Here is a 10,053-nt window from a genome sequence, read left to right on the forward strand (position 1 = left end):
AGTAAGGAGGTCAAAGGTCAGAGGTAGCAGCAGATGGAACAAACATTCCTGTGACTCTGGAACGATCGTGGATGAAAGAAATGCGATGGGGAAAGAGATGAATCTACACGCACTACTGCAGTTTCCAAGAAGTTTACAGTAATTAGCGCTATTGTATGAGATGACTGGGCTTTGAATAGTAAAGCTGTGAAAGCACAGGAGGAGAGCGAGGTGGAGAGGAGGTAAAGTTTCTGTAGAGTACGCGCAGTGTGTGTGACTTTGGTACTACGCCAGTCTCTCTGCCTTTGAAGTCCAGGCAGCGGTGTGGGGAGGCGGCGGCCGTGGGTTCTGTGGAGGTGTTCGCCTGGAGAGGGGGAAAGGTCACAGCTACATAGTACACATCTTTTACACTTCACAATGCACATCAGCGCTAAGCCGCATTGCGTTTATCAGCAGCCGCTAGAGTGGAAAAACCATGTACATGCAGTTTAGGTGCTACTTGAAGTGAAAGTTGACGTGGACATTTGCACATTGAGGGAGTTTTGTTAGTGTTAGGACCTTGAAACCTGTTAAAGCCACATTGTATAATCGTAAAGATACATGGGTGTCAATGAGAAAATAAGAATTATTTTCTTCCTTTCTGAAAGACCTTTTCCAGATATACACTGCAAAAAAAAACAATCCGTCCAGTGATTTTCTCTTGTCTCCAGACCTATCAGCTTATTTCATGATATTTTTAGTCAAATTCTCTCTCTGCACTGTCAGATAATCTGCTGGTTTCAGTAAATTTCACTTTCAAGAAATCATCATAAAACAATGAAGAAAATCCGGAAACAAGAAACTTTCTCCAAGACAATTTCACTTTTACCAAGAAAACGTCCTGAAACAAGTTACATTCTCCTGGAAAAAAAAGTCACATTTGTTGAAACCGGTGAAATTATCTGCCAGTGCAGTGAGATGATTTCACTAAAAAATATCCTAAAATGAGCTTGAAAAGTCTGGAGACGAGAGAAAATACCTGAACTAGTCTGTCAGGTTTTGTGTGTGACTTTTGTCAAGCTAGAAGGCTTTATAACATGATTCATGGATCACTGATGACACGTTTTGCATGTTTTGTTGCATGTTACATGTTTGAAATGGGAACAAGGTGTAGCATTTACACAGACGTCAGTGAGAAAATACACATTCCTCCCTGAAAAACGTACTTTTCTGCGGGTGCAGTTTGGTCTTCGTCCGACGACAGCATCCGTTTGAAGCGGCAGATGTCGATGCGTCTGGGGAAATGAGATTTTGCCGTAATTAGTCCGGCGAGTCACACTTTGCTGTGTAGTGTTGCTCACCAGGCTTCATAACCACAAGTTCTTTATAATCATGGTAATCACAATATCATAAAACTACAACACCGTACATGACAATACTGATTCATTGATTCATCATGCAGGTCAAATAAAAGCACACTGTTCCTGCATTCTAATAATCATAATCAGGATATGATAAAACCAATACACAGAAAAATGAATAAAGTGATGACGGTATAAAATAAATTTATGTTTTTATTCACGTTATGTAATTCTTCCTGTTTTGCATCTGTTTGGACGTTCTCCTTTGTTCCTGATGTGGATTCCATCTCTATTCCTGATCTAAAACTACCACACACACACACACACACACACACACACACACACACACACACACAGTATCTACATTAAAACTGACCTGATCATAATGTATTATAATGCATATCCATCATAAACATATTACTGTACATAAACACATTGTCAGTGGATGGTAATCATTGTAAACCAGATGGCATAAAACTACTATACACACACAGTATGCAAAAACGAATTGATTTATCATCTATTATAATCAAAATAGAAAATCAGCGAGAGCCGCCAGCCAGCCAAACGCTGGTAACCGTTTGGCTGGTAACCACCCAGCATGCAGAGGCTCTTTTGCATTTCCCAAATCATATTTGGCTGCTGCAACAGTGAAAGGGGTCTGGTACATTTTGGAAACCTTCATCCATTGTGGCCGGTGGATGAAAATGTTAATTTCCTTCCCTGATTATGATGCATGTAATTTTCAAATGTGATTATACAAACAGAATAGTGCATAATATGCTTATAATGTGCTTAGGATGATTTAAAATGCACTTCCAGTGTTGTAATCATGCCTGCACACTGTGAAATGTGAAAAGCCTTTGAAGAGGTTCAGGGCTTCAGGGGTTCTTCAGATTATAAGGGGAACCCCAGAGGGTTCCTTGAGGAACCCCATAATTACGCGTTAATGAACCCTAATGGCACTCCCAGGCGTCTCTAACATATGGAGGTTCTTCAAGAAACCCTTTAGGGATATTTTTTCTAGTGAGGAACCCAGAGGAGCTTACCGACTCCCTCTGGATCTTACAAGAATAAAGAAACCGCATTTTTTAGAGACCAGTACCAGCCGACCGTAAGCCTTTATATTTACAAAACTACATTCAAACACAAAGGCCTGATCAATAATATGATTATAAAGCCTACAATACTGTGGCTGATCAATATCATAATGGTTATGATGCTGACCATGATGCTGGTTCCAAACAAAGTCTCCTTGAGCAAGGCATAAAAGCGTTTTTTCTTATCTGGCGTCTAGCAGCTCTTACTGTTTTCAGTGAGGAATGCTAACATGATATTTTTCTGTTTTTGTTTTTGTTTAACTATCTGTTGCCGGGGCATTTAACACATGTAGACTTGGCAGAAGCCTAAATGTTAGAGAATTTACCTTGTGACAGGAAGGTTGCCAGTTTGAATCCCTGCATCACCTGGAGGTGCCATTGAGCAAGGCACTGAACCTCCAGCTGGTCCAGTGGAAATGCTCAGTAGCATGCGACAGTAGAAGACTGGTTATACTGGGCAGCTCCCAGTGTGAGAGTGTGAAACTGTATGAATGTGAAGCAGGGCGGTTAGCAAAACAGTTCCCCGGATATAGAGTCTGAAAAAGCTCCTATTAATCAATTAAATCAATTAAATGTCAGTACCATGTCTAGTCAGTGTCATCTTTTAAATCACTTCTAAAAACACACTTTTATCGAAAAGTTTACCTTTAATCCTGGTAAGAAGTTGCTTTTATATTTTCTAAAAGATTTTTATTTATTTACTGTCATTTGTCTTTTTCTCTCTTTGCTATGTTTATTTTTACAGTACTTTCAGTTTTTATTTTTGCACCACATGATGTATTCCTTACACTTGTTCCCTGTTGTGAAGCACCTTGTAACTCTGGTTTTGAAAAGTGCTCTATAAATAAAGTTTACTATTATCATTATTATATTATGTATTTAAAACTAGACCTATTCCCAGTGAGCCATTCACAGCAGTGTTATTCATGGCCAGGTAACACTGCAGCTCCTTCACTGTGTGTGTGAGGAGAGGAGAGGCTGCATGACCACAGCCAGTGGGGTGATGCCAGACAGACCATGACAGCTGTCTGCTCCTATACATCTTAGCCTGCTGCACCCAGTTCACACTGCAGCACTCTTACTGTTCTGCACCCAAACTGTGGACCAGTACAGGAACTTGGTCCTGTCTAACTCAATGTGTAGAGCAAGGCACTAACGCTGCCAGGGTTGAGGGTTCCAGTTCCTGTGTTGCTCAATAGAGGCTTAGTTTCATCACCAACCTGCCCCCAACCAGCCGAGTCTCCATGATGGAGGAACACTGTAGAACAGTCTGTTAGTTAATAAAGTGTAAATCTGTAGAACTGTGTGTTAGTTAATAAAGTGTAAATCTGTAGAACTGTGTGTTAGTTAATAAAGTGTAAATCTGTAGCAAGCAGCTAGAAACAGAGAGCAGCTGAGTCAGCTTGTTGTGGTGTGGCTGTAGATCCATTCAGTAATGTTCTCAGTAAAAGTGAATAGTGTGATAAGGTGGATTTGGTTACTGTGACACAGTAAACTGTCTTGTCTTTAGCCCTAGTCTCTACTCCAAAACACTCTGAGTTGTAGCTTGAGAAGAGTCAGCTCAGTTAACCTGAACAAACTGTTAGCTAGCTAACTAGCCGGCAAACACACTGATGTTAATGTGAACATGCTAACGCTAGCTGCTACTAGCTACATTAGCTAGTGTGCTAATCAAATGTGTTAACAACAAGACAGTGATGTTAGCTGACCAGATAGTATGGTTAGCTAGCTAACAAGCTGACATTATCTAAACACTAAATCAATCAGATGGATCAGTGATGAAATGATCAGTTCAGTCAGAAATTAACCGTCTGTTCAATTCTGTTGAGACAGACAAGCAGCTGTTCACAGAGCTGAAGACCTCCAAGATGGCCGCCAGAGGGGGGGTTACATTACCTGATAGCATAGGTAGAGCATGGCACTAACACTGTAAAGGTTCAATTCCCTGTGTGGAGCTTCGCAACAACATGACCAAGGGTGAGGGTTTCCTTTTCGGTGCCCACTCATTTCATAAATATACGCACTTATGATACTGTAAGTGCTTTGCAGTAGCCTGTCATAAGTGTATACCAAAGCGCTTTTGGTACACATGGTACTGTGAGGAGCGGTAAAGCATCCACCAAACAAACGGCATATGTTGCATTGTGGTGACGATCAGCTCTGCCAGCTGTACAGGATGCCGTGCTCAACCTGTCCCAGCACATTTATTTTAAGAAAGCTTTGCCATGTTTTTCTCAATCCAGGGTATCAGGTTACAAAACAAAGGAGAATGAGTGGAATGCAGCCGTGATGTTTAGTACACACCGATCCTGCCAATGAAATGACTCGCTGTGGCCTTGAGTCTTGACTCAGACTTGACTCAGGTGGTCTTGACAACAGCGCTGCAGGAGGTGTAAACATGGTAATTTGGGGTTTCCCGAAAGAACAGCAGCGTCAAACTCATCTTTAACCGATAACCTGCTCCGTTGTAACTCATTTACATTTTAGTCATTTGACTCGGTGGTCTCCAGTCATGTGCCTGGGAGGGCCAGAACGTAAGCAGAACCTGAGTGGGTGCAGTGGGTGCAGTGGGTGCTGTGGGTGCCTGACACCCACGGCCAGCAATGTGAAGAATCCCTTGCAATGAAGTAATATTGGTCAAAATGACTCAGAAGGTAAATAAACATTATGAACAATCACCATGTATTTTTTGTCATTAATTCACTCTTAAAACCTTTTATGAACAGTCATTGTAAAATTTGCAAAGATGAAATCTAGAAAAATGAATTTGTAGGGTCGGTGCAATATGGCAGAAATGGAAAAGAAATGTTGATGTTGCTATGATACTGACACTTACATGACTTAATATGAATTGGTAAATAAATACAAATTTTGTCTAAACGCTCATGTTGTTTTGACAAGTCTCTGGGGACTAGTGCTGCATTTTCTGTCGCAAAAAAGTAGAGAATTTTACCTTTAATTTGAGGTTGCTGATAAGTGATTATTTTTGCCCTTTTAGACCTGTAACATGGTTTGGTAGACAGACTACAACAATAGCTCGCGCCCATATGCACGACAAGCAAGCTCCGCCGCTGAAGAGTCTGCAGGTTTTCATTCCAACCAAACACCAAACCAGCTGATTTCACCACTTGGCACGCCTTAAACCAGAGAGGAGGCAACAACAACTGACGCAGAGCTGAAAACACTCAAAACAAAATCTGACTCCAGTTCCTGTAACTTTATCTCAGCATGATGGACTTGTCTGTCTCTTCTTCTGTGGTGTTCATACCAGTTAAGAACACGTGAAGAAACAGCTGAATATGAGCATCAGTCCAGACTTCATTTTGTTCTGCTAGGCTTTCCAAGCATCCGTCTCCTTCTACCCATAATCCCTTGTGTTTTGGGGTGGTTTTCCTGTAGTTGGAGTTGCAGTTCTCTTGTTAGAGGACTGAGACTCTCGGTGCCGTTATTTGGTGCCACCTGAGTTCAAAGGTCATCGTTCTCAGCTGGACAAACACTGCAGAGTTCAGATAAACCAATCAGAACATGATGGCTGTGAATTCGTGCTTAACTGCATTACAATCTCATTTTTTGTGTTCATGTAAAGCAGGTAGGGGTTCAATATCTTGCTTGAATTTTGACAGGATCATGGCCGGTTAATAAATACATCGATAGTTGCAGGGAATCTAGACCGAACTCAGCTCGGCTCGGCTCGGTTCAGCTGGCTCCGGCTCGGCAGTGTCGATGAGCTCTCCGAGTGTCTGGGAGGACCAGAGCAGCCGTCATCACCTTGACTCAACAGATCCTGCCAAGTCGCCTCCTCAGGGCATCTGGCTCCCGACTCCATCACAGCGCAACGGAAAAAGAAAAAAGGTAAAAATAGCGGCAGGGTGTATCTGGGCAGCGGCTGGCCGGGAGAGACCGATTAGCATAAGTTTCACTGCTTTTTAATATTGTTGATAATTGGGTACAATTACCAAAAAGGACCCATTACTCTCTGGATGGGACTAATATTGTCTTTTGATGATCTGGTGACAGCCATTTATGAAGTATTAGCATCAGATCTGAATCATTTTCATGGCCAGGTAGAGTAAACGTAGAGGCTGTGAATAAAAACGTTTGATACGGCACCTGGCTGCATTGGCTCAAAAGCACAGATCAAAAACAAAAAATAAAAGAGAAAAGGAGCCAGTTAGAGCATCAAGGACAAAAAATATCATACTAAGAAGCTGAGACAGTAAAAAAAAATGGCCTTAATGTGCTTCTTTTTTTTTTAAGGCTTGATGCCCCAATTGGCTGATGCACAGGCTTCTTTTCCCTTTTGATGGTGTCTTTGAGCCGTAAATGTAGAGCAAATGCACAATATAAAAAAAAAAAACGAAGGTACATGAATCAGAATGGACTTGGCACTCGGTTTTCAGAAGTAGAAGGTCCAAATATTGTTATTTATAACCAAGAAAGTCACACGGAGAAAGGATTGGTACAACTTACTCCATGTTTTTTTTTTTGCGGCATGCAGCGGTTAAAGAGACCGTCCCGCAAGTGAAAGATCACAGGTTTGATCCCGACCACGAGTCCTCGAGCAAGACGCCGAACCCCTGTCCCGCCCCCACTCTCGCTGCAGATAAGAGCATCAGCTAAATGATTATAAACATGTAAAATATAAAACCGTGCTGCTCAGATTCCCCCTAATTGAAAGTGATTGCAGGTCAGCGTTGCAGAAATCCGCTGCAATTTCCAGAGACGTGTAAAAGAATAAAAGCCCCGTCTTGCTGAGCGGCGACTCGGCCTTGCCCTCCGTGTCGTTTAAATTGAAATCTGTATTATTGCTCGACACTCGCGGTCATGACGCCTCGAAGAAAACAACACTATTACACTGTTAATTATTTAGCTCCACGCAAGACAAATAAAACAACATAGGGGCTGATGAAATTTCTCCACGGATATCAGACAGGCTGAGTGTGCCAAGATGTTGCCTTTTTTATTTTTTTTATTTATTTATTTATTTTTTACGACGGCACATAGTCTAGTTTTTGAGGAAGCCTATTACTGTCCTCCCACACACACCCATCAGTAGCAGGCACACCACGACCTCAATAACCCTCCACACACACACACTCTTAACACACACACACAGAGTACTAGTTTAGTCCATTAAAGACTCCATGAATCCACCATGTCAATATTCTCAATACGCTACTGCCATCAAGTGGTCGATTTCACACAAAACATCTGCAATTTGGTCGATGGCTTGATACAAAGAACCTTCACTGTCAGCAAGACTGTCGTGGGATTTGAACCCCCAACCCTTGCCATGGTAGTGCCTTGCTCTACCCATTGAGCTACAAAGGGATTAGAACCTGTAACCCTGGCAACATTAGTGCCTTGCTCTAGGGAGTTGAACCCCTAACCCTGGCAGTGTTGGTGCCTTGCTCTAGGGAGTTGAACCCCTAACTCTGGCAGTGTTGGTGCCTTGCTCTAGGGAGTTGAACCCCCAACCCCGGCAGTGTTGGTGCCTTGCTCTAGGGAGTTGAACCCCCAACCCTGGCAGTGTTGGTGCCTTGCTCTAGGGACGTGACCCCCTAACCCTGGCAGTGTTGGTGCCTTGCTCTAGGGAGTTGAACCCCTAACCCTGGCAGTGTCGGTGCCTTGCTCTAGGGAGTTGAACCCCTAACCCTGGCAGTGTCGGTGCCTTGCTCTAGGGAGTTGAACCCCTAACCCTGGCAGTGTCGGTGCCTTGCTCTAGGGAGTTGAACCCCTAACCCTGGCAGTGTCGGTGCCTTGCTCTAGGGAGTTGAACCCCTAACCCTGGCAGTGTCGGTGCCTTGCTCTAGGGAGTTGAACCCCTAATCTTGGCAGTGTCGGTGCCTTGCTCTAGGGACATGACCCCCCAAACCTGGCAGTGTTAGTGCCTTGCTCCAGGGAGTTGAACCCCCAACCCTGGCAGTGCTGGTGCCTTGCTCCACAGAACTGCAGAGACAAACTCAGTTGATTTTGTACAAAAAAGTGATTTAATCCACAGCATTAATCAACAGGTTAAAAGCCGCTGTAATTGTTGACGTTTGGATAAAAGAGGCACAATAAATACAGACTCTTCTAGAAGCTGGTCCCACCCCTTTTCTACACTGAAGCACTATTGGACGTTTACAGCTGTCAGTCAAACGAGGGGTGATGAGGTTCGTTAAAACAGTCAGATTTTCTAAGAACACGTTAACATTACAGAACAACTATCAGCCAGAACACACACACACTTGTATTACTATACTTGTGAGGACCTTCATTGATGACATTCTCAACCTAAAACTAATCCGAATTCTAATATTAACCCCCAATAAAGTCACAGTTAAACGAAATTACTTTTTTTTTTTTTACCTTGTTAGCTAATTTTCCATGTCATAATATACACCTATTTATCAACAAATTTATGCTAAAAAAAATTATAAAAATTTTCGATCAAAACCACATTGGCGTACCAGAAGGCAACATTAAAATTCCAACCAATAAAACAGATTTCTTTAACAATCCTGTCCCTCTGATCAAATAATACTGCCTTTCTCTCTTCAACTGATATCCTATTGGTTATCAATACTTTATGTCCCGTCCCAACTTCCTGTTTCAACAGGAAATATGTCAAATTACGGACCAAGATGCTTTCAAAATGGCGTTTCATTGTGACGTTAATGTTAAACTAACCAGACAAAATGTCCTCACACTGGTTCTCACAAGGACAGTGAAACAAGTATACACACACACACACACACACACACACACACACACACACGCACACACACACACACACACACACACACACAGACACACACACACGTAAAGCTCAATCTACACTCAAAAAGAAAGTGTCATTTTCAACTCATCTCTCCATCTGCAGCAGTTCGGGACAGCATGTTTTTGTGTTACTTTTCAACACAACATATGTGTTGCTATTAATATAAAGTTAGGGTTAGACCGATATACGAGGCCGATATTTGTCTTTTATTAAATATCAGATATCATCACCTCTGACATGATGGAGGCTCCTCCTGACCACAGATACAGAAACACAGGCTGGAAGACCTGCTGTGACTTTAGTTTTTAATTTTATTCTTCAAATTATGCTAACCCTACATGAGCTTCATCAGTCTGGTTTCAGTGGCGAGTTTTAGTGTCCCATGATGCTCTAAATGTTTCAGAGGCTTTTCCATCCCGACAAGAAGGTAGGTCTCAGGGGGGGGAAACACTGAATACTTGGAATTTTTTGGCATGAAAATGGAAAAACGTCCACGTATTGGCAGCTTCAATACAAAAACACTGGAATCGGCCTTCAAAATATATAATCAGTCGGACTAATATCGAAATAATATCAGTCGAACGTTACACATGATGCGGTGAAAATGACAAATCCTAAAGCAGGAGTGTAGTAAAGGGATTAAACACCGGGGGAATGTCAGCATAGAGCTTGTGTTGCCTGTAGAACAGGCTGACATCTTAATAATAATAATAATAATAATAATAATAATAATAATAAGAGGCATGTTTAAAAGAGGCACTTCTTCAACACCGCTTCATGTTCCTTGTGTCCTTCGGTAAATCTAACAGACACACAACAGATAAACGTCCATCTCAACCAGCTGGTTCATCCTGTACGAGTCTTAAAATCT

At 42.2% G+C, this 10,053-nt stretch overlaps 1 protein-coding gene across 1 annotated transcript in view; it reads left to right on the forward strand.

Moving 5' to 3' along the window:
- LOC139929922 (uncharacterized) overlaps positions 1-10,053 on the forward strand; it is a 451,831-nt gene that overhangs the window by 72,016 nt on the left and 369,762 nt on the right. The window lies entirely within an intron of this gene.

Source organism: Centroberyx gerrardi, chromosome 21, assembly GCF_048128805.1.
Source record: "Centroberyx gerrardi isolate f3 chromosome 21, fCenGer3.hap1.cur.20231027, whole genome shotgun sequence".
Classification (NCBI taxonomy): Eukaryota; Metazoa; Chordata; class Actinopteri; order Beryciformes; family Berycidae; genus Centroberyx; species Centroberyx gerrardi.